Raw genomic sequence first — 20207 nt, 5'->3', positions numbered from 1 at the left:
ATACAGGAGGTACGTGTAATGATATTAAGATTGGAAGGGGTTTATAATTACAGATAAAGAAGGAAAATTTAAAGCCATAAGAGTGGTGCCTGGGTGGCTCAGTCAGTTGAGCAACTGCCTTAGGCGCAGGTCATGATCTTAGGGTCCCAGGATCCCTGATTAGTGGATCGCCTGCTTCTCCCTCTATAGTTCCCCCTGCTTGTGTACTCATTCTCTCTCTTTCTGTGTCAAATAAATAAAATCTTTAATAAATAAATAAAATAAAGCCACAAGAAATTATGTCAATTAAATCTTATGAAATGGCCAATATTCAACATTTTGACCTTATAAAACCACAATTTCATGTTATTATATATTTTATTTATTTTAAAGAAGGAGAAGGAGGAGAGGGGCAGAGGGAGAGGGAGAGAGAAAATCTTAAGCAGACTCCATGTCCAGCAGGAACCCTATGTGGGGCTCCATCTCACAACCTGGAGATCATGACCTGAGCTGAAATCCAGAGTCAGAAGTTTAACCAACTGAGCCACCCAAGCACCTCTCCTTTTTAAAAATCTATTTTATTTTTTAGGAGAGAGCGTGTGTTACTATAAATAACCGTAAGCCCAGACGTTTGAAAATATAAAAACAGAGTGGATAATTTTCTAGACAAAAGTAAATGACCAAAATTAACTAAAAAGGAAGTTTTAAAACCTTAATATGCTTATAATCATTAAAGAAATTGAACTATAGTGAAAAAAATCCATCCCCAAAACAGAATGAGACCCTGACAGTTTATAGTTTAATATTAGCAAACCTTTAAGAACAACACTTAATATTTACCTAGTCTCTTCTAGGAAATAGAAAAATAGAGGTGGAAAAAACCTATTGGTTCCACTCCAGGGTCTTCACTGTAAAAATTCTCACATATGTATGTGTATAAGGATAAGGAGATACACCCTGGGATGATCATGACCATAAAGTTTATAATACACCAATTATAAAAGACTAAGTCTCTTTCAACAGAAGACTGTATAAATAAAGTGTGGGATATTCATACTATTGTCAAAAGCGATAAATCAAAGCTACATGTATCAATCTTAAAATATTAAGGTTCAGTGAAAAAAAAATAAGTTGCAAAGAAAATATACTGAGCCATATCACTTATAAAAATCTTTTAGTCTTATAAAGGTAATGTCTGTATAGAAACAACTGCATGTTATTTGTGGATACAAAGGTAGTAAAAGTACTAGAGCATATATGGCAGTGACACTTAGGATAGTTATTACATGTGGGAATAAAGCAAAATAGATAGAAGGGGGTTGAGGAGGGAATTTCAACAATATGTGCACCATTTTATTTGTAAGAGTTAAAGTGAATAGTTATACTGGGTTTGAATGGTGGCCTCCAAAAGAGTATGTTCCATCAAAAGCCTATGTTCATCACCTTATTTGGGAAAAGGGTCTTTGCAGCTGTAATTCAGTTAAGGATCTGGAGACTAGATCATCCTGAATCAGAGTGAGCCCTCAATCCAAGAAGTATCTTTCTGAAGAGGAGAGAAGGGGAGAAAACACGTAGAGGAAAGTCAAGGTTTGCCGGCAGCCACTAGATAGGAGAGAGGGATGCAAAAGATTCTTCCTCAAAGCCTCCAGAAGGAATCAACCATGGTGACATCTTCGTTTTGGACTTATGGCACCTAGAACTTTGACAGAATAAATTTTTATGGTTTTAAGCCATCAATTTTGTGCTAATAGGTTATGGCAGCCCCAGGAAACTAATATAATAGTGCAAAAAGTTAAAATATGTCAAAGCTTGGAGGTAAATTGGGTATTACTTATTGGGAATTATTCTCTGTATTTTTCTTTTTCTTTTTCTTTTTCCTTTTTTTTTTTTTTTTTTTTTTTGCCTTTATAAGGGGAAGTTTTGTTGTTAGTGATATACCTTAATAGTTTCAGAAAGAGAAAGACATTAGCTCAGTCCAATATGATTGGCAGTTGCCCAAATCTAGTGAAGCAAGTGTTTTGATTGCTAAGGATGCCATTTGGATTGCTTTTCATACTTAGCCAGCTTTAACACTTCAAACATAATCCAGAAGAAATCCATCATCTCCCTTCCATTTACTTTAATGGCCCCCTACCTCACTTTAATCTGGAAATATCTTCATTAAATATAATCCTCAGAGGAACAAGTTCCCTGGAGTACAGCCATGAGGACAGTGCACAAAAAGGAAAGGAAAATTCAAAATAGAATTCTGTATGATAATTTACTAGCCTCAGGAAACACAACCTTCCAATATATTAAGAAATAAACCCAGTTACAAATGTACTAGCAGGTCTCTGTGAAGCGGTCTGGTAACTGAAAACGGCCGGCTGTTAACAAGTTACACAAGCAGGAACGATGCAGCTAGCCCAGCATTGGCCCTCAGAAGCCAAAAGTGTTGTCTCCACTGTAGCTCACATACAAGAATCCATCTTCATCTTTTTCCTTCTCATGAAGCTGTCCCACAGTTAGGCTGGACTGTGGGACTGTTTTATCCACAAACAGGAAGATCGCTTCTCAAAGTGGGCAAAATCTAAATGCCAAGTCCTCCTGTAATTTGTCTTTAGTTATTAAAGAGTGCAGGAAACAGGTGCCCTCTGGAAACAAGTACAAGCAATTGCCTGGCACGTGTTGTCTCACTGTTTCATGTACCCATGTCCCTACAAACCAGTTAATTTAGAGGAGATGCCAATGACCACAAATACATCCGCTGCTTGCAGGTAACATACATATTCCATTCCTTAATTAAGGTGATTTTTCCCCCCTTCCTTCTTATACTTCTGGTTTGTTAGTCATCTTAAGTGATTGTACTGTAACAAGAGCAAGAAAACCACCTCATTTGTCTTTATATACCCTTTACAGCTCCTTTTTTTTTTTTTTTTTTTTTTTTGTAGTTGGGATGAGAAGTATCTTGGGATTGAAAAACAAACATATGGCCTACTTTAGAAGGTGGCCAGTTTACATTAAAGATGTGAGCCCCCTTCCTGACCATAATGGGAGGGTATGTGTGTGTTTGGACTTTTTATAAAGTGTATAATAAAATAATAAATCACGTTTAAAAATCCACATGAACTGAGCCACTTCTATTTGTCAATGTCAACGATCTAAGAGCCTGAGACTTTTTCCACAACCACCAGAACCCGGTCAGGATATTTCACTGGGATCTTTGCAGGTTCCACACATCTGTCCTCCCTAAAGGTCCTGAGCTTGGGGCACCAACCACTGTATTTTTCTATATAGTTCAAATAACTCATAATTTAAAAGTGTGTGTCAATGCAATATAGATGGGAAGGAGAGGCCCATCCAACCTATGAGAAAATACTCTTGCATGTCTCCCACCCAGCTGCCTTTGGCTCCAGATAGACATACAAACTTGATAGTGGAGAATAAAGTCAGTCCTCTACTCCATTTCTCTTTTGCCTAATTCCAGCTGTTTGACCAAAAAGTTTTCATTGTCCTTGATTTTGGTGTTCTCCATAGAATGACTAAAAAATTCTTGCATCAAGCCCAACACCAACACTTTCAAGAATGATTACACAAAGTCTTTTAGTATTTCTTTATTATTCATGTAAAGTGATGAAATGCTAGTGTGTTTTATGGCAATTAATGGATAAAGAGTTAGTGATATCAGGGCTATTAGCACCCTTTACTCTTGAGGAAGGGACTTCCTGGGAAAAAGAAGAGACCCCCACCCATCCATTTTTCCTTAGAATTAAAGTCCAGTAGCCCATCAGTGTCAACCAAGAGGTTCTCTCCTCTGGTAGAATAGGACATCACAGTTTCACAAAAGGCTGGCACTGAGAGAGAAGAGTGAATTTAAGTTGTTGACTTGAACAAAACACAAAATTCCAATGGTTGGTTTCCCTGTGAGACCCAGCTCTCCAGCATTGTGTTGAATATGTGAATGCAAGTCAACAAAACTCTGACCTTGGAGGCCAAGAATGAGACTCTGGGCTAATGAAGACAGGCAAGCATCCATCAGCCTGCACAAGACCAACCCTGAAGTGTGATGCTGTGATCAGGGACAAGACTATTACTAGAAGTGACCTAATCAGATTTCAAGTTCTGTGTTCTTGAGATTTGACAGGGTGGATCCTTTTGTACCAAGAAAGCCCCTGAAAGACTTGGAAAGTCTTGGAAAGAACATATGAGAATTTGAGTAAATTATTGGAAAAGTGAAAGATTTAAGACCATATTGTTCCCTAAGCTAAAAAAGTGTGTCTTAGAAGTAACATGTATGCCATTCAGCTCAAGAATCTACCACTGAGTGGAACTTCCTTCTGTCTCTCATATTTAAATTCTCAAGTGAGTGGATACAATTCCCTTGCCCAGGTCAGGTGTCTATTTCTGGTCCATACAGCTAGGACCTCAGAAGGAGGAGGGCCAATCAGAAGGGATAAGTAGGGAGATATTGACAAAAAGGGCAATATGGATATAAAAAAAGAGACATGCCATGTTGCTTAGAAGAATACAGATTCTGGGGCAGAAAGACATGAAGTAAATGTAGGAGAGATCACTAACAACCTGTATTACCTGAGGAAAATGAACTTCTCTGACCTCAATTCCCCTGTTAAATGGGCATAATAATACCAATTTAATAGAGTAGTTGTGACTATTAAATAAGGTAAAGCTATAAAATGCCTTGTACAGTTTTTTGTCACATAGATTATTCTCAGGAGAAGGTCAGTGTTATTCTTAACTTTACTAACTATCCTTCCAAGATGCCTTGTGCAACTCCAGGGACTTATTCTCTATGGTTTGTAAACGCTTTGAGATTCTTTGGGAAAATGTACTTTATTGGTAAGAAATTTTATTTGAAGTTTGATTTATTTGTTTTGTGTTTCTGGTTCAGTGGGTCATAGACATAAGACCAAGGAAGACTATATTATTTTTTCTGGCTGTTTGTCCTATGATAGTGAGTCCCTTAGTCAGAACTCTCATGGTAGCAAAAGGAAAAAAAACAAAAAACAAAAACCCAACTGGCTTAAAGCAAAAGAGGAAATTTACTGACTCATATAAATGAAGAAGTGTAGAGTATGATAGCTTCAAGATTATTTGGACCCATATATACAAAAATGAAGCCAGAAATCTCTTGATTTTGCTTTCCTCTATATGTCTGCATTGTCTGACAGACTCTCTTGAAGTGGTAGCAAAGATTCCAAAAACAATTTAGGCTTGTATTCATTCTGTCCATTGGAAAGAGAATATCTCTTTCTTTTCTTTTCTTTGATTTTTTTTTTCTTTTTAAAGATTTATTTGAGAGAAAGAGAGTAGGGGGAGGAGAGGAAAAAGGAGAGAGAGAAAATCTCAAGCAGACTCCCCACTGAGTGCAGAGCCCCATGGGGCTCAATCTCAGGACCCATGAGGTCATGACATGAGCTGGAACCACGAGTCCGTCGCTTGACTGGGCCACCGAGGAAATGCGGGAATATCTTTTCCTGAACAGTTCCAGCACAGAGTTGGACTAAGGCTCTCATTGGCTCACTCTGGGTCACATGGCCATCTCTGAATAAATCAAGAGGTCAGGAGATACTGTATTTTGACTGGTTTGAGTTATATATTCATCACTTAGCCCAGGGGGATGTGAGTGAGGGTCAGCTCTACCTGAAGCACAGGGAGGGTTCAGGAGCCTCAAAGTTTCATTGCGGCATTTTTACTAAAAGAAGGAGGATGGGGATGGTATGTTGGAGAAGAAAACAAACAGCCCTTACAGAAGGAATTGCAGCTTTGTAGGGAAATTAGAACAAAATGGCTACCCTCTTTTTTTTTTGCTGCTACAAAATAATTATATATCTACCTCACAATGTCCACTGAAATATATTTTAATCCTATTTGAAAGAAATTATGTAAGTTTGACCAATAATACATTCTTGGATGACAAAAATGAGGCCAGTTTTATGACGATTGACTTATCACAGGTTGCTGTAATTACTTTACATAAGAGTAGCTTCACTCTTCTCTAGATGACTTTCGTGTGACCACTACCCTAACCAGCTCCTCCTATAACAAAGGAAATTGCCATCTGTCACTTTGCTTGTATGAAATATTTCTGGAGGTGGCTTGCCAACTTCAGCCAGAATTATAGAACTAATGAGTTTTTAGCTACCATATGCACAGAGTGTAATAATAGCAGGTTCTAGGCAAATGTTGTCTACTTGCTTCTGGGAGTGCTTTCCCTCCATGATAGGAGCAGATGCCTAAGGCTCTATTAAGAATTCTGTTTTCTTCATAAATCTGTACAGTGACATGGAGTCCTCATATTCTAGCAAAGTGATTTTTATATGGAAAACATACCCTTGCTACTCCATTTCTCTTGGGGTTTTAACCTCTGTTACAGAGAGACTGGCCCTTATTATATCAGAATTGAGTACCAGATGCCTTTAGGGAAATTTGGCCAGTTTTTAATTTCTCGTAGGTCTTCTGCTTTGTTGATTGATGTCTTACCGATTTATGTGAAAGCAAACAAGATTTTAATTTCCTAATACTTCTTGCTACTTCTATTAAAATCACTATTTGGGGTTCAGTTGGTTAAATGTCTGACTTTTTATTTTGGTTCAGGTCATGATTTCAGGGTTGTGAGATTGAGCCCCGGGTCAGGCTCTGTACTAGTTGTGGAGCCTACTTAAAATGCTCTCTCTTGGGGCTCCTAGGTGGCTCAGTCAATTAAGTGTCTGCCTTTGGCTCAGGCCATGATCTCAGGGTTCTGGAATTGAGCGGCATGTAGGACTCTTTGCTCAGCAGGGAGTCTGCTTCTCTCTCTCCCTCCGTGCTCTTACTCTCTCTCAAGTAAGTAAGTAAAATCTTTTTAAAAAATTCTCTCTCTTCTCTTCCTCTGCCCCTTCCCCCTACTCATGTGTGCACAATAAATAAATAAATAAATAAATAAATAAATAAATAAATAAAAAATAGGGGTGCCTACGTGGCTCAGTTGGTTAAGTATCTGCCTTCAGCTCAGGTCATGATCCCAGGGTCCTGGGATCAAGTCCTGCATCAGCCTCCCTACTCAGCAGGGAACCTGCTGCTCCCTCTCCCCACTGCTAGTGCTCTCTCTTGCTATCTCTCTCTCTCTCAAATAAACAAATAAAATCTTTAAAAATTTTTAAAAATTAAAAAATCAAAAATAAAATAAAATGACTATTTGTACCTAGCCCAGTTCCTTGTGCATAATTACTGTAATAGTCAGGTTAGATTAGATTCCATGGTTGCAACAAAGGACCTCAAATTTCAATGGCCTATAATAATGAAAGTTTATTTCTTATTTTCACTCCATGTTCCAACATTTTCCATAGATTAGTATGCAACTTATTTCCTTGGGGCTCTAGTATGTGGTGCTCAACCAATGGAAATCTGTTAGTACTCACAGAAGTACTACTGGGGAAGGGGAGTATGAGTGAGTGGGTGAATATCTTATACATTTATAAATTAGAATGCTTTATTTTTTAAAACTAATGCCCAAAACCCCAGCTTTATTCATTGACAGTGCCTAGAAACAACTATACCCCAGTATATACATAAACAGTTTTATACACACAAATACTTTTGTCATTGTTTTATAAAAATGAGACTATATTATATATATTTTTCTTCTGCTCTTTTCATTCAGTATCTTTAATTTACTTTCAGAAAAAAATCATTTCATGCTTTGTCTTTGGGCAAACCATTTTAAAAGTATCTTTATAAGCCTTCATTATATACTAATGTGTCTAAAATGTGTTCAGAGGGCTTTTTCTACCGTTTGACAATGGTGTCCTCTCAATTATCCAAGCCCTCATGATCAGATTTGGGGTTGTACTTCTCCCTCCTGCCGTCTGCTTTTCATACTTTTCTCCATTCATTAGCACCTCCACCAGAGGAGGGCAAGAAAATGGAAAAGAGGTGAACTACTACGCAAAAATACACAGATCAATGGAACCAGAGGGCACAGAAATTAAATCTTAACAGTCATTTTTACTTATGTTAGGGATAGTTGGAAGACATTCTGGTAGATAATTCTTATCAAGTCATCTGTAGATTTGAAAGGAGGATTGTGACTAACTGCCTCTTCTTGGTTTTCAGGACTTGTGCCATTTCTAGATAATCATGACAAAAAATGGTCCTTTAGTAAATGTTGGAAGAATCCATCCAATGAACAAACATTTATTAAGCAACTACAGCATTCTGGGAATCATGCCAGACAGGGCTGTCTGAATGAATGAACAAGTCAGATTTTTGCCTTTTGTCCTACCAAGTGGATCTGCTATTCCAAGGCATTCCTGTTGAAAGTTGGGGCGGGGTGTGGGGGAATGTGTGTGAAGCAAATGGAGAAAAAATGTTATCTGTTCTGCATTAGTTTCCCAGGGCTGTCAGAACGAGGTAACCATGAACCGGGTGGCTTAAAATAATAAAAGTTTATCGTCCCCATAGTTCTGGAAGTTAGATGTCTAAAATTAAGATGTTGGGGCAAAGCCAAATTCCCTCTGAATTCTGTAGGAGAATCCTTTCTTGCCTCTTCGTAGCTTCTAATGGTTTGCTGGCAGTCTTTGGCATTCCTTGTCTTGCAGCTGCCTAACCCTAATATCTACCTTTGTAGTCATTTGGTATTCTCTCTGTGGTCTCTGTCTTCACATGGCCTTCTTGTAAGGACACTTGTTATCTTGGATTAAGGACCTCCTTTATTTCAGTATAACTAATTACATCCGCAATGACCCTATTTCTAAAGAAGTTCACATTCTGTAAAACTGGGGGTTAAGATTTCAACATATCTTTTGTGGGGGGAATACAATTCAACCCATAACACATTCTGATTGTCAAGTGGTTCGATAAAACATTTGAATTATGAATTCAATTAATCTAAATGTTGTTCTCAGTTTAAAAAAAAAAAAAGGCAATATAGAATACAACTCTGAGACCAGAGTTGATTATAATTCTATCTTTACCTGTTACTAACCTTGGGCAAATTATTTAATTCTTTGTACCGTAGTTTCTTTGTCTGGGAAATGGAGATAATAGTACTGATGGGACTATTATAAGGGTTAAATAAATTAATGTGAGGAAAGTTCTTATAATAGTGTCCACCATGTGGAGGACCTCGATACATGTTGGCTTTTTAATTTTTTTTTAAAGATTTTATTTATTTATTTGAGAGAGAGAGTGAGCGAGAGAGATCGGGAGCAGGGAGGAAGGGCAGAGGGAGAGGCAGACTCCCTGCTGAGTAGGGATCATGACCTGAGCAGAAGGCAGATGCTTAACTGACACCCAGATGCCTAATGTTAGCTTTTTTAATTAAAAATGAGTAACCATGAATTGACTATTCTTATTTTTTCAAAAGATTTTACTTAATTTTTTAAAGGCTAATTTATTTCATTTTAGAGAGAGAGAGAGAACATGAGAGCAGGGAGAGACAGAGGGAGGAGAGAGAATCTCAAGCAGACTCCTCACTGAGCATGGAGCTCTATATGGGGTTCAATTCCACGACCCTGAGATCATGACCTGAGCCAAAACCAAGAGTCAGACGCTTACCTGATTGAGCCACTCAGGTGCCCATTTAAACATTTTATTTTTAGGTGATCTCTACACCTAATGTGGAGCTTGAACTTACAACCCCAAGATCAAGAGTCACATGCTCTACCAACTGAGCCAGCCAGGCACCAGAATTGACTATTCTTATAATCAGTTCCCATTAGAAAGGTGTAGTGGTGGGGTATGTTGTAAAAAAAAAAAAAAAAAAAAAAAAAAAAAAAAAAAAAACAAACAAAAAAACAAAACAAAACAAAAAAAAAACCTGAGGAAATAAAGCGTTCCACTGTGTGAATTCACCCATCAGAGCCTCCTTTTTTTTTTTTTTTTTTTAAAGTAAGCTCCACATCCAGCATGGAACCCAACATAGGGCTTGAACTTGTGACCCTGAGATCAAGATCTGAGTGGAGATCAAGAGTTAGGCATTTAACTGACTGAGCCACCCAGGCACCCCTATCAGAGCCTCCTTCTAAGAGAAACAGCACCTGGTTGGAGGGGCAGCTGCCCAGTGTACTTCTCACTCCCTATGCTGCTAAATTGCCTTTCCTGGCTTCTTGCAGACCCATAAGCCAATGGACTTCCAAAACCCACAGGGGAACATTCCTTTTTTTCTTTTGGACAATCAGCCTCTGAAGAACAATTGACTGAAATGTTTCCAAAGAAAATACACCAGTATTAGGAAAGCCTATATATAAAATTTATATTTTCTTTGTTTCCTTTTGAATTTCAACTTAAACTGATCTGAGGGCAATGCATCACTATGGTACCTGTCTTGGACGTTCTTGAAAGCAAATTGCAGCATTTGCTAGGGCTGGATGACCTCCCTCCAGCCCCAGAAAAGTCAGAATGTAGATTTGATCTCCTTAGAGAGATACCTGAGGTGAATAAAGGATTCTCATCACAACTGACAGGACGTGTAGGAGAATACTCTGTTCTGTATTCATACAGGAAACTAAGCCACAGTTTGCCATTCCTGGTCCTTATCACTGAGTGTTAGAGTTTTCAGGTAGGAGGAGATACCAGAAAGAATTGAAAGAGGATATGATTGCAGTGGGAGCCAGGCTTCAATTGTTGAATTCATTGTCTTGCTTCACTTAAACATCATAGAATTTTGGGGCACCTGGATGGCTCAGTCAGTTAAGTGTCTGCCTTCAGCACAGGTCATGATCCCAGGGCTCTTGGATGGAGCCCAACATTGGGCTCCTAGCTTGGCAGGGAGTTGTCTGCTTCTCCCTCTGCCTCTCCCCAACCCCCTCATTCATGCTCTCTCTGTCTCTCTCTCAAATAAATAAATAAAATCTTTTTTTAAAAAATCATAGAATTTTATAGTTGGAAGACCCTTGAGAGGTTGGTTGCAAACTCAGCGGTTGAACCAAAATGTAGTAATTTATTACAAATGAGTACAGTTTGTGAATGATTGATTGGTTGATTACAATATTCTAGTGGATTCAAAGTTCTTCTCCTACCATAGTTCTTAATGTGTGGTTCCAGGACCACCAGTAGCAGCATATCCCAGACCTACTGAATCAGAGGCTCTAGATGGGACCTGGCAACCTGTCATCCACGAGTGCTGGAGGGTATTCTGAGGTCACTTCAGTTTGAGAACCATTGTAAAAGCAGCATTAATTTAACTCACCTGGCATTCAGATGTGCCTTACCAAGGGAGAGTGAAAGGGCTGAAGACGTATACTGCAACTACCATCCAGGCTCCTTTGTGTATGCATGTTAAAAAAAGAATTATTGGGGCACCTGGATGGTGTAGTGAAGTGGCCAACTCTTGGTTTCAGCTCAAGTAGTGATCTCAGAGTCCTGAGATAGAGCCCCAAGCCGGGCTCCACACTCAGCATGGAATCTGCTTAAGACTCCCTCTCCCTCTGCCCCTTCTGGCTGTACACACACACACACACACACACACTCTCTCTCTCTCTCTCTCTCAAACAAATAAATAAGTCTTTTAAAAAGTTATTCATGACACTTGTTAAAAGGAAGATTTTACTCAAGAAGACTACTACAATGGGGTTTATAGCAGGGAAGGAAAAATCTGGCTCTGAATACAAGGCCAAGTGGAGACCTATAGCCAAAAAGCAGAGTAGAGATCAGGGTATGGAAAATTACTAAGATAAAACATCAAGGCTTATGGGATTCTTGCTTGACTGACTGAACAGGATTCTTGCTGAAGGCAGGCCAAAGTGATAAGATATTCAGGGAAGAGAATGAAGAATTTGATCAGATATCAGGGATGGGGGATTTTCTGCTAAACTGACCCAACAAGGTTCTTGCTAAACCCAGACTAATGGCTCAAGGACAGTGCCCAAGGTCAGGACCTTGCGAGTTTAGAGGAGCCAGAGTAGAGTTAGGTCAAGAAGAAAGTCTTTGTCACTCATTAGGATAAAAACACTATAAGGAAGCAAAATTTACCACCCAAATATGTCTTTTTGGCATGTGGTTCATTTTAGGATGATATATATATTCCAGTAAACTTTTGTTTAGCAAACATTTACTCTTTTCCATCTTCCTGTGATTTGTCTTCCTTCCTTTTGAAGTCCCAGACCCATACCCACTTCTCCTTCATTCAAGATAACTTATATACCTTATTTGGCCTGTCTGAAATCTCTCATATTGATGTGGAGTCTTGGTAAGTATGTAATTAATTTTGTTTTACTCCTGTTAACCTGTTTTATGTCATCTTAATTATTCAACCAGCCAAAAAAACTAAGAGGGGAGGAAGAAAATTTTCCCATTCCCAACACCTCTCTTGACTCTATTTTACAGATGAGGAGCCTGAGATGTAAAAGGATTAAAGGACTTATCCACACCACTGGACACTGCAAGTGCAGTGCAGACACTAGGCCTCCAACTGCCCAGAGACCACCAGCTTAGAATGTTCTAAAACCACACCACAGAGTCTAGAAGAAGATATTGGCTTCTAGAGACAGGATGCAAACCCTTTCTCAAGGAGATATGGCCTAGTCCAGAGGTTGGACTTGGAATTCAACTATTAGCAAAGTTTTTGGAGAAAAACATTTTTTATAAGCAAAAATCTCTTATTTTGGTGAGTATAATTTTAGAAAGTAGCATCTACTTGGGCACCTCCGTAGCTCAGTGGGTTAAGCATCCCACTCTTCTTGGTGTCAAGGTTATGAGCTCAAGCCCCACATTGGGCTCCACACTGGGCATGAAGCCTACTTAAAAGAAAATAGCATCTACTCTGACCACAACTTCATAAAAGCAGTGATTTTTTTTAAAATATCAAAATAAAATATTACGTATAGAGGCACCTGGGTGGCTCAGTGGTTGAGTATCTGCCTTTGGCTTAGGTCGTGATCCCCGGGTTCTGGGATTGAGTTCTACATCAGGCTTCCCCCGGAGAGCCTGCTTCTCTCTCTGCCTGTGTCTCTGCCTCTCTCTCTGTGTCTCTCATGAATAAATAAATAAAATCTTAAAAATTATATTAGGTATAATCTTAAGATAAAGGATGGATTTTTAAAAAATATTAAATAAATCTGGCTATTTTTTAAAAAAGATTTTTACTGTTTGTTTTTCTTATTCCTCCAAAAGCAGTAAAACTTTGTGAACAAATGCTGATAAGAGGCTCATCTGAACAAAGCCTCATATGAAGCTCGAATGCTCTGCCTCAGACCCCTGACTAACAGGGACCTTGACTACCTGCCTCACCCTGCAAGGTGCCATCATCAAGTAGGAATTTGATAAATGTTCTTTGATGATAAAAGTGATGAGGACAGAATGGATTTATAATATTTATTACAGTTGGGAAACTACATGCTAGAAGAACAGAGGACTTAAATTGCTTTTCCAAGGTCACATAACCAGTTATAAAAAGAGCTGGTGCTGGAATTGAAATCTTCTATCTCCTGGTTCCGAGTCCTTCTCCCTTAGACCACACTGATGTTGATAAAGGAAGCCTAATAGGATGTCTCTTATTCGCTTGAGGGAACATATTAACTTACTCAGGCAAGAAAGACACGATAAAATCAAACGTCAGGACTTATTACAAGATTTGAAGATAATATCAACCCAAGAGATCTCAGGAAATTTGGCGATGTTAGGTCCAAGTGGCAAGAAGGTAGCATTGGAAGGAGTGGAGTTTGCAGGGAGGGGACCAGAAATGTGTTTGTGTGATAAACCACAACCTCTGGCCAGGCTGAACTTGTGCAGATGCTGATCAATTCCTGGAGTTCCAAACTGGCAGGGCTTGTTAGACAGGCTTTAAACTGAGAGGGAGAGGGGAACGGAGCATCATTTAACTCCTGTATCACCACATATATTCATGATGTAGAATACTGGACTAAGAGTGGTCAGTGGAAACTGATGTAGAAATGTTGGGGTTTGGAGCCGACAGCCAAGAAAAAATTCTTGAGACATCTGCAGTGCAAGAAGGTGGTTTTATTAAAGCACAGGGGCAAGACCCATGGGTGGAAAGAGCTGCACTGGGGGTGTGAGGGGTAGCTGATTATATACTTTCAAGTTGGGAAGGGGTTAGGGACAGCACAAGCCTCCAAGGTATTTTGGGAACAAGGTTTCCAGAGAGGGCTAGTTTTTGTTGGGTAAAGGTTATTGATTACTGTTTAGGAAAAACTCAAGTCATGAGACCCTTCAGATGTATATTGGTGGGCTCTAAGTTTGGAGGGTGATTGCTAACATTATCTTGGCGGGATGAGATAAAGGAAGTTTCCAGAGGAATTTCTATATGTTTGAAGCAGACTCACAGGATCCGAGGGGGTCGGGCTAAGATTGCTCTTTGCCCTTAGCAAAGTGTCAACACTGAGGCAGCTGAGCTCCCAGAGGAAGGTTACTCTGCCTGTTTCAAGGACTTGCCAATGGGCTGTAAGTAGTAAGGAAATTTAATTTTTCTCTTGCCTTTGTCTCCCACATAAGAAAACAGTACTGAAAAATTAAACTTCGGTGTGCACATCAACAGAGTATATTTATATGTTATGTTTCTGATGTGTTAAAATATGGGGTAACCACACTGTGGCATCTTAAGTGAGTTGAACTATGCAAAAAAAGGAAGAGGAAGTGAATTTACCATGACAAACGGTTTGAAATCATTTGTGGTGAAAACCCAAAAGGCTTCCTACAACCAAATCTGTTACAGAAAGTGAGCCAGGTAAGTAACAAAACAATACGTTAAATTTTTGTTGCATAAAAGGTTCTGTGGCAGTACGTTACTGTGTTGTAGGCACTGGCAATTGTGTAAGATTGGAATTCTCTGAAATGTTGAACAACTGTCTTCAGAGCACTTTTTGGTTTCTAAGAATCTAACATGGGGCAGGAAGTAGAGAAATCAACCAGAAGTATGGTTTTCATGTGCCCTAAGGAGGTTGCCACAAAGATCTTATGAGATAGACTTGTCTTTAGAAGGGCCTTTGGTGCGGGTTGGTCACAACTGTTCTCCGGGGTGGACCCAGCTGTATACATCTGCTGGGTGAAGTTACTCAACAGCTTCTGGGATGCATTCAGGTTCAAACGCAGCTTCCTTTCTCCTGCTGGTAAGTCAGAAAAACTATTTCCTGTTAGCACTTCCTAGCTTCCCTCTTTACATTTCATGGCACTGCCAATAAATTAACCTTGCCCCAACTTAATTAGCCAGCAAGGTCTTCCATGTAAAGCAGTCTTATTTAGTCACTAGATGGTTCCAAAATAAGGATGTTGCAATATAATGGGAAAAAAACTTCAACTCCAAACCATCTCTGAGCTTTCACACTGAGTTTTTGTTCGTTTGTCTTTGCTTTGCTTTGTTTTTGTACAGGTGTGGCACTTAGCCCACTAGATGGGCTTATTATGGAGATTTTTCTGATTATTTCTGGGGTTGAAATATCTGCCTGTCCCACATACTCGCCTAGGTGGGGTCTCTGGGAGATCTGGTGTTAAAGCCGGAGAACAGATTAATGAGGCCTGGCAGGTGACGGGAGGAGGGTTGGAGTGGAGCAGCCCAGCCAGGACTGTTACATGTAAAGCAAACAATATTGACCATGAAGGTGTAGGTGGCACCATAACCTTATTCCTCTTTCTGGGAGGGGCAATATACACACGCACCTTGGTCACCATGCTCCAGCACAGCTTCATTCATCTAAGAATAATCAGTTGGTTCACAGGTCATGGCAGTGGCATGACATTCAAATTCAGAAGAAGGGATCCCTGGGTGGCGCAGTGGTTTGGCGCCTGCCTTTGGCCCAGGGCGCGATCCTGGAGACCCAGGATCGAATCCCACGTTGGGCTCCTGGTGCATGGAGCCTGCTTCTCCCTCTGCCTATGTCTCTGCCTCTCTCTCTCTCTCTCTCTCTCTGTGTGACTATCATAAATAAATTTAAAAAAATTAAAAAAAAAAAAAACAAATTCAGAAGAAAAGTGTTATGACTTTTTTAATGCAAAGAAAATAAGAAATGCAAATTAGGGCATGATATCATATTTTGACCTACCTAATTAGCTAGTAGAAGGCATGAAACATCATTGTCATACATCACCACTGAGTATAAGCTCCTGAAAATTTTGAGAATATGGATCATAGTGTATTAGTTTGCTAGGGCTGCTGTACCTATGTACAAAGTACCACAGACTAGGTACCTTAAACAACAGAAATTTACTTTCTCATCATTCTGGAAATTAGGTGTCCAAGGTCAAGGTGTATGTAGGCAGGATTTTTTTCTTCTGAGGCCCCTCTCCTTGGCTTATGGGTAGTCATCTTCTCTGTTTCTTCACATAGGCTTCCTTTTGTACCTATCTGTGTCCAGATGTTGTTTTTTTATGAGGACATCAGTCATCTTGGATTAGGACCCACTCTAATAACTGCATTTTAACTTAGTTTTCCCTTTGAAGACTCTGTCTCCACATACAGTCACATTCTGAGGTACTAGGGGTTAGGGTTTCAACAAATAGACTTAAGAAGGGACACTTTACTGAGTTATTCTTTTAGGAAGTGATCCTAAAGAAGGAAATATAATTCCTCAGATTGTAGGATCATATATTACTTTCTTACAACCTGCTTTTCTTACCTATTGTGTGAATAGGTAAGAATTGAATATTTCTCTATGTATTTTTTTTATTTTTATTTATTTATTTATGATAGTCACACAGAGAGAGAGAGGCAGAGACACAGGCAGAGGGAGAAGCAGGCTCCATGCACCAGGAGCCAGACGTGGGATTCGATCCCGGGTCTCCAGGATTGCACCCTGGGCCAAAGGCAGGCGCCAAACCACTGCGCCACCCAGGGATCCCTCTCTATGTATTTAAACACAACATCATTTTTAATCATTATCTAGTATGCTGTCATACAAACATCATAATTTAGTTAGCAATTCTTCTATTTTTAATTTAGTTTTTTGAATAGGAAATACATTCATGCAATTGAAAATCAAAACAGTATAGAAAAGGTAAGCACTAAGTCTCATTCCTATCCTACCTCCCTTTCTTTATAAGTAACTCCTTTTATTAGTTTCTTGTGTCTTCTAGTGTTTTCTTATGCAAATAAAAGCAAATGCAAATATACATTCTTATTTCCCCTGCTTTCTTACACAAAAGGGAACATACTGTTTACACTGCTCTGCAATTTTTTTCTTACTTAATATATTTCTAGAACCTCTCCATTATCAGAACTGCAAGAGCATCGTCATTGTCTCCTACAGCCACAAAGCATAAAATTGTATGAATGAACTATAGTTTCTTTAACCAGTATCCTCTATGGCAGGTTATTTCTCACCTTTTTTCTATTACAGGCGGAGGGACAAAGAATAAACTTATACATATGTCATTTCCTACAATTACAGGTGTGTTGCAAAGATAAATTCCTAGAAGTGGGACTGCTGAGTCAAAATGCCTTTGTAGTTTGGGAAGACACTGCCAAGTCACCCTGCATAGGGGCTGCACCATTTTGTGAGCAGCAACTAATTTTTCACAGCCTCCCTAGTAGGATGAGCTGCAAACTTCTGGATGTTTATCCACATCAAATGCCTCATTTTTGAACATTTGTTTCCACTTTTGTTACACTTAATAACCCTATGATTAATATCCTATAGCTTTACCTTCACTCATATTTTAATTATTCCTTTAAAATACATTTCTTAAACTTGATTATGTTGTTCCAGGAGTATCTGCATTTTTAGGCTTTTTATATGTACTTATTTAGGGGATTCTTGAAGTCTCATGGGCTTTTAAACATAGAGAGGAACACTCTCCACTCTGTAATGTAATTAATGCTCTAAGCATACACAACTAATAATCAAAACTAGAAAAGTATTTTTCCTTAAGCATTTAAACATTGATTCTCTTCAATGATTTAAAATTTCATTATAGGGGCACCTGGGTGACTCAGTGAGTTAAGGGTCTGCCTTCAGGTTGGGTCAGGATCCCAGTGTCCTGGGATTGAGCCCCACATTGGGCTCTCTGCTCAGCAGAGAGTCTACTTCTCTCTCTCCTTCTGCCTGCCACTTCCCTTGCTTGTGTTCTCTCTCTCTGTCAAATAAATGAAATTTTTTTAAAAATTAAAAATAAAATTTAATTATAAATTTAATATAATGTAAAGAATTATCTATTTTTATTTTTTTAAAGATTTTATTTATTTATTCATAAGAGACAAAGAGAGAGAGAGAGAGAGAGGCAGAGACATAGGTAGAGGGAGAAGCAGGCTCCATGCAGGGAGCCCGACGTGGGACTCAATCCCGGACTCCAGGATCACGCCCTGGACTGAAGGCAGACACACTTAACCACTGAACCACCCAGACAACCCTGTAAAGAATTTTTTAGAATATTTCAAATGCTTTAAACAGCAGTGATAATCAAATTTATATATATATATATTTTTTTCTAAACAGCAACACCATGAGTTCATTTCTTTTATTACTTTTTAAAAGATTTTAAATTTTTTATTACTTTTTAAAATTATTTAAGTAATCTCTATACCCCATGCAGAGCTCGAACTCATGATCCTGAGATTAAGAGTCACATGCTTTACTGACTAAGTCAGCCAGCCCAATTCATTTTTAAAAATTACCTGTAAGGGGTGCCTGAGTGGCTCGGTGAGCTAAGGTTAAGTGTCTACCTCCAGCTCAGGTCATGATCTGGGGGTCCTGTGATTGAGCCCTGCATTGGGCTCCCCGCTCGGCAGGGACCACACTTCTCCCTCTCTGCCCTTCCCCCATCTCATGTGTGTGAGCTCTCTCTCAAATCAATAAAATCTTTTAAAAAAAGATAAAAATAAAAATTATCTCTATATTTCTTTTTATACTTTCCTAAGGTTGCAACATACTAATTTCTATGCTTTCCTGGAATTACACTTTTCTGGTAATTTTATGAGAGACAAATTAAAAAAAGAAAGAAGGAAAGAAAATAGACTGCTTCAGACCAGGTCAGAGAGCCTGAATTATCAATTTTGTTGACTTGTAGTTTTATTTTCCAAGGTGATTCAAACCTAAATCATGTGTCATCAGAATACTTCTCCTCCCTCTGCCCACCCCCACCCCCTTTATAGAGCTTTCTTTTTTTAGAGCAGTTTCATGTTCACAGCAAAATTGAGCACTAGGTTCAGGGAATTCCTGTATTCTCCTGTCCCTGCACATGCACAACCTCGCCCACTATCAATATCCCCCACCAATGTGGTACTTTTGTTACCACTGATGAATCTACACTGACAGATCATTATGACCTAAAGTCCATAGTTTACCTTGGTGTAAACTTATTGTTGTGCGTTCTATGGGTTTAGACAAATCAATGGCATGCATCCATCATTATAGTATCATACAGCATAATTTTACTGCCCTGAAAATCCTCTGTGTTCTGTTTATTCATCCTCCCATTCCACCTAAGCCCTGGCAACCATTGGTCTTTTCTTACTGTCTCCAGTTTTGCCTTTCCCAGAATGTCATATAGTTGAAATCATACAGTATGTAGGTTTTTCAGACTGACTTCCTTTAATAATATGCATCTAAAGTTCCTCAATGTCTTTTATGAGTCTATTTTGGTGTCTGTTTGTTTAGAGAGAGATAGCATGTGAGCAGGGAGGGGAGGGCAGAAGGAGAGGGAGAGAGAATCTTAAGAAGGCTCCTTAATTCAGCACAGAGCCCTATGCAACCCTGCTCCTGACCTGAGCTGAAATAAAAAATCAGATGCTCAACTGACTGAACCATCCAGGCGCCCCTGTCTTTTATGGCTTGATAGCTTATTTCTTTTTAGTGCTGAATAATATTCCATAGTCTAGATGTATCACAGTTTGTTTATCCATTCACTTACTAAAGGACATCTTGGTTGCTTCCAAGTTTTGGTAACTATAACTAAAGCTGCTATAACATCAGTGTGCAGATTTTTGTGTATACATACATTTTAAATTCATTTGGATAAATACCAAGGCACACAATTGCTGGATTATATTGTGACAATGTGTTAAATTTTTGTAAAAAAAACCCCAAACAAACCACACCTATAACTATCTTTCAAAGCAGCTGTGCCATTTTGCATTTCCACCAGCAACGAATGAGAGTTCTGGTTCCTCCACATCCACACCAATACGTGATGTTTCCAGTGTTTTGGATTTAGGCCATTCTAACAGGTGTGTAGTAATATTTCATGAATATTTTAATTTGTAATTCCCTAATGAAATATGATGCTGAACATCTTTTCTTATGATTATTTGCCATCTGTGTGTCTTCCTTGGTAAAAAAAAAAAAAAAGCCCCCTTTTTAATAGTT

General features: G+C 38.9%; 1 protein-coding gene across 16 annotated transcripts in view; it reads left to right on the top strand.

Moving 5' to 3' along the window:
* METTL8 (methyltransferase 8, methylcytidine) overlaps nucleotides 1-20207 on the top strand; it is a 228344-nt gene that overhangs the window by 166905 nt on the left and 41232 nt on the right. For 14 of the 16 annotated variants that reach the window (XM_049106102.1, XM_049106100.1, XM_049106101.1 and 11 more), the window contains 2 exons: nucleotides 12283-12562; nucleotides 13069-14446. The gene's annotated coding sequence lies outside the window, so the exon portion shown is untranslated. Of the gene's footprint in view, nucleotides 1-12282; nucleotides 12563-13068; nucleotides 14639-20207 lie in introns of those variants that run through there. The other 2 variants (XM_049106092.1, XM_049106090.1) reach the window with 2 other exon arrangements.

The sequence above is a fragment of the Canis lupus genome, chromosome 36, assembly GCF_003254725.2.
Source record: "Canis lupus dingo isolate Sandy chromosome 36, ASM325472v2, whole genome shotgun sequence".
NCBI lineage: Eukaryota > Metazoa > Chordata > Mammalia > Carnivora > Canidae > Canis > Canis lupus.
This window is presented reverse-complemented; position numbering and strand designations above follow the sequence as displayed.